The sequence below is a fragment of the Macrotis lagotis genome, chromosome 4 (genome assembly GCF_037893015.1).
Source record: "Macrotis lagotis isolate mMagLag1 chromosome 4, bilby.v1.9.chrom.fasta, whole genome shotgun sequence".
In the NCBI taxonomy this organism is placed as follows: domain Eukaryota; kingdom Metazoa; phylum Chordata; class Mammalia; order Peramelemorphia; family Peramelidae; genus Macrotis; species Macrotis lagotis.
Window position 1 is genome coordinate 249,663,195 of NC_133661.1, and position 5,369 is coordinate 249,668,563.

The 5,369-nt window shown below is 40.9% G+C and overlaps 1 pseudogene; it reads left to right on the forward strand.

Annotated features, from left to right (window-relative positions):
* Positions 1-4,708: 4,708 nt before the first annotated feature.
* LOC141520361 (ATP synthase F(0) complex subunit g, mitochondrial pseudogene) lies at positions 4,709-5,018 on the forward strand (annotated as a pseudogene).
* The last annotated feature ends 351 nt before the right edge of the window (positions 5,019-5,369 follow it).

The window sequence follows — 5,369 nt, forward strand, 5'->3', positions numbered from 1 at the left end:
AGCAGGAATATAAATTTCCCTTGGAGAAGGGGAGGGGGAGAAAAGACTATAAATCCTATTCATTCTCCTCTTGAGGCACACACAACAGCAGTTCTCAGCATAAGTGGGCCCCTTTCCACATGTAGGGTTTACCCTCTTTTTTGATATATCTAAGTTTAAGAATTCTGTGTGCCTTTGAGGTCCCTTCCAACTCAGAAATTCTGTGGCTAGTTGACACCAGGTTGTATTGGAGAGAATTTCTGATTTGGATCTCAAGGTAGAAATGAGGAAGTGCCACATTTTTTGGAAGGACATTAATAAATTGAACCATATTCAGAGAAGGGTAACTAAGCTGTGAAAAGAAAAACTCAGAATTGTAATGATATTGTCACTTCATGTGATATATCAGCTTCAAAACTTGGGGATCATTTTCTTGACTACCTCCCTTCCTTCTCAGTGCTAGGAACACTTTGGAGAGAATTTTGGAGTCTCTTCAGCTTCCAACTCTAGGCTGTTGTCCATTTAGAGCAGGAAATGCTCACCCCAGCAGTACAGGGACCTGCCCCTAAATCCACCTGGAGAGGGGCCAATTTGGCTGAAACCCAAATCACACAAAGCCCAAGGGATATTGTCGGGAAAAAGAGAAGGATGAGAGGGAAGTAGATAGACCCAGCGACTGAACTGGTTTGTTGGAAAGGGGGAAGGAGGAAGAGGAGAAGTATTATCTTTGTAAGATCCACCGTGGGAGTTCCATGAGATTTTCTCTGATCTAATCTATGTGTCTGGGTAACAGTCCTAGCATGCCTTTTTTACATACTGAGAGAACCAAGACCAGAATTGAGTAATGAATTCAAAGTCAGGAAGATTAGAATTCAAATGCTATATTAATATATTTATTTAGCTGTATGACCTGGGGCAACTCACTTAAACTCTTTCAGCCTCAGTTTCATCTGTGAACCAGGGTTAATTATACTTAAGGGGATCAAGTGATGAAATGATAATATATGTAAATAATATGTATAAAGTGCTATATAAAAGTTAGTTGTTGCTATTTCTACTACTTACTACTACTGAAGTTTCCATGAAAACTACCACTGGCCTATATTCTGCTTAGGGGCCTGGTCTCCACTGGAAACCTCAAGTTCCATCTTCTAAACTCTGAAAGGATGTCAACAAGAGACCCTCATCCTCTGGACTTCTTTCCAGAAAAGAAATGAAAAGCCAGGGGCTGCCATGGATATGTATTCCCCTCCCATCCCCCTGCTGGACACCAATCCATGTTCCTGGCGATTCTCTGTACTCCTTTCTCTTTTTATCTATCCTCTACTTGTCTCTTATGGGGGGGGGAGACTGATTACCATTCTGATATCTTTTGGTACCTGGAATCTCCAAGAATACAGAGAGGTGGCCAGTGTGATGCAGAATTGTATGGGCAATAACCCAGGAGAACTGGATTCCCAAGAAATAAAATGAAACTGAAAATGACTATCAGTGAAAGAAAACTAGAGCTTACTTAATATTTCCAAGTTTCACTTTGGAAAGTACATTTTAACCAGCATGACAGATAATCAAAAGGCATGGCACCTGTTTTAGAACCGATATTGTTTCACTCTTCAGGTACAGGATTATTGGAAAAACTATTTACTAAGAGTCATCTGCTAATATTTTTTAAAATATACATAAAAAGGGTAATTTCCACTTAAATGAGAAATTTAGCAAAAAATACTTTGATAATGCATTTAAGTGTTGTTCCCCCTTGAAAAATAAAAACAAAAAAGGCAATAACATACAAATAGCTTTCCATTTAAGTTGCATACTCTCAGGCTAGTAGAAATAAAATCATGAAATTAGGGTTTCCAGAGCTTTGAGAGCCCATCTTCACTGTAGATAGTTATCAGATTCTGATTTTTATGGACTATTTTTTAGTAGAGAAAATTGAGGCAAAGCAAGGTTAAGTGGCTTACCCTGGGTCACACAGTATTACATACTTGAGATCAAATTTGAACTCAGGTCTTCCTAATTCCAGGTCGATTCTATCTACTGTACCACCTAGCTGCCTCAATGTAAAGAAAGGCAAAAATAACTGATCTTCAAGGAATTCATAGTCTAATGGAGGAGACTATATAAGCAATTAGGTGTGAACAAACTATGTACAGGGCAAACTGAAGACAATCAAGGGGGAAGGCTCTGTATGCCGGAGATCAGGAAAGGCTCATTAAAATGTGAGCCACTTGTGAGCAGGGATTGTTTTTTTCCTTTCTTTGTATGTCCAGTGCTTAACACAGTGTTAATAGAAATATGTAAGTGCTTAATAGACTTAAATAAATAAAAATATTGATAAATTAATAAATTGACTTTTATATTATAAAGTCATATTTGAGCTGGGCTTTGAAGACAACTTTTTCATGGAAAGAGTAGAGATATCTTTCTGTTCATGTACAGGCTGGACTTGAAGACCTCTGGGGTCCCTCCAGCCCCAAGGGGTCCACGCATGGCTGCTGCTTTGGGACAGCCTCACCCTCGCACCCCAGGGCAAGGGCACCCTCTGATCTCAGCCTGGGCCGGGGGGTTCTTGCTCCCTCTCCTCCATCACGAGATGCCAGTTCCCGGCCAAGGGCAGAAAGGAGGGGAACAGGTGGCACACTTGCCGGAGCTGCAGGTGCAGGCTGCGCAAGGGATATCCGAGGCTCCAGACACGTTTCCCCTTGCACATCCTGCCCCTCCCCGCTGCCCTTGCAGGGGGCTGGGGGCGTCGGCCCTCCGCCGGGGAGCTGGCCCGCAGCTGTTGAGCCGGGCCACCGGCATCGCCGCCGCGCAGGTGCGGCCGTGAGTAAGCAGGTCGGGGCTTCCTGCCCGCTGCCCCCAGCCACCACGGCCCCGGCCTCACAATGCTCGGCCAGCCGGGCGGCGGTCACTTCCCTCAATTGTCATCCTCCTCGGGGAGACCTCGTGTCCCGGGAGACCCCCCACATCTGCCGGTCGGAATGCGTGAAGGTGTGAGCCCGCAAACTGGCCGTGCGGCGCAGGGGGGACCCCGTCCTCACGGGGCACGGGGCTCCGCCAAATGTGTCGTTTATTGTCTCCAGGCACCGTTAGGTGATATAGATTAAAAAGTGAATGGGTAGTGAAGAAATTCACTCAGCCTTCAAAGTGTGTGCACTCTATTGGTGAAACCACTTGTACACATATAAGAATATATGAGGAAAAAAAGAATATATGAGAAATAAAAATCCCCACGAGAAATCAGAGATACAGAGAACCTGCAGGTTCATTTGTCTAGTCGCCCTCATTTTATAGAAGAGGAAACTGAGGTAGAGAGAAGAGTCAGAGAAGGGATTTGAATGTAAGTCTTCTAATTTAAAATCCAACGTTCTTTTCACTATTCAAAGCTTGTTAACCCTGTCAGTTACTATTATTGTATATTTCTCCGTGGGCAGGGCTCCATTCTGGAAAATCTTGTCTGTCCTGCCCACAATGCTCTATCTTCTCTCCAGGGAGGACTACTGCATAGGGGTTCATGGGTCAACGCCCTGGATGACTTTAGGCAAGTCATCTCTAGCCCTGATGCCTCAGTTTCTTCACCCTTATTATGAGGGTATTATAAGAATTCTTCTGAAGATTATATATTTAAGAAACCTCTTTAAAGAGTTTATTCTCTTTATATATATATTTGTTATACAAATATAAGCTAAATGAATGCTAACCTCCTTGAGGGTAGGAACTGTTTTTAGTTTTATCTCTGTATTGTCAGCTTCTAGCTTGGTGCCTTGCCCATGGTAATGGATAGATACATATATAAATATATTCATAGACAGAATACATATATATAGTTACACATTTTCATAAAAACATATATACATAGCCAGATATATTCATATAGAAATAAATACATAGATAAATATATAGACAGACATTCATAGATATACAAATATTCATACATAGATACATAGATCCATGATTCTATATAGATAAAATACATACATACATGCAGTTTGTAGATATATAGATAAGTAAATCTATACATTTATGGATAGATACATATGGATATAAACAGATACATACAAACCACACACACACATATAGATAAGTAGAAAGATAGGCAGAGACCGAAAGAAGGATAAATATCGCATTTTTTAGGGCATATTATTTCCCAGATACTGTGCTGAGTCCTGAGGATGCAAATAAAAGCAAGTAATACCTTCTCTGCCCTGAAGGAACTTTATATTCTAATGGAAGAAGACAATTTACAAAGGAAGCACTTAAGATGGAGGAGGGAGAAAGAGATAGGAAATGGCATGGATTCCTGTGACCTAACAAAATAAGTTTCAGTGGGAGAGAGATGTTGTGTCAGTTCCAGAGTAGGCAGCATGATGAGAAGAGGATTGGAAAATAAATGTTTGTTGAATTGAACTTTTCAAATTTTTCCAAAGGGAAAAAAAGAGCTGGGAGGGTGTGCCAATCCCAGAAATTCTTTGTAATAATCTGGCCCACCCACATGACCGTAGACAGGATATGTCTGTGGGGCAACTTGTGTGCCTAGAATTAGGAAGAACAGAGCACAACTCTGCTCTAGACATTTACCACTTCGGTGACCCAGGATTAAGTGAATTAACTCTGCCTCAGTTTCCTCAATTGTAGAAGAGAAACAATAATAAAAGAATCAAATCAAATAATAGTTGTAAAAGTGCCCAGCATGTAACCAGTAGTGTGTTCCTCAGTTCACCCATCCATGGCCCAGCTGGTTTGCAATTCCATCAAAAAGACTTCAACTGCTAAATGCTGCTATAACTTATTTAAAGCTTCAATTGGTCACATTTTGGCAATATGCCAAGGTTGAACTGGTTCCTCCAAGTCCTCCTGATATCCCCAGAGTTGTTGAGAGTCTAAAAAAATATTCTCAGCAGCTCAAACTGGTAGCTTCAAAAATCTCACAGTTAAGGAAGCTTTGCTAAATAGTTTGGTGGTCACTGGGGTATGAATGTGGTTTTGCATTGGCGAAGATCATAGACAAGGGTGGCATCATTGGATATAATGTTTAAAGATCTACTCACCATCTGAGTGCTTTATTTATCCTTTGTATGTTCATGGAACAGATATACTTGGACTTCTAAATAAAATGAGGATTTTTTTGAAAAAGGGCTTAGCCTAGTTCCATATTCCATACTCCATAAATTTTTATATTTCTCATACATTCCAGTGCCTATCATCATGATAGGCTGCTTTACTCTTGCAGCTGACCTGGAATTCTACTTTTAGATATGAATTTCTAGCATTCATTCAAATCCAAATAGTCCTGGGAGTTATCTAACACCTTTTGATCTCTTTCATCTCTTAATTTCCTTAATCTTTGGTCATTCTTCTCTTACTCAAACTTACTTAAAATTCTCCTT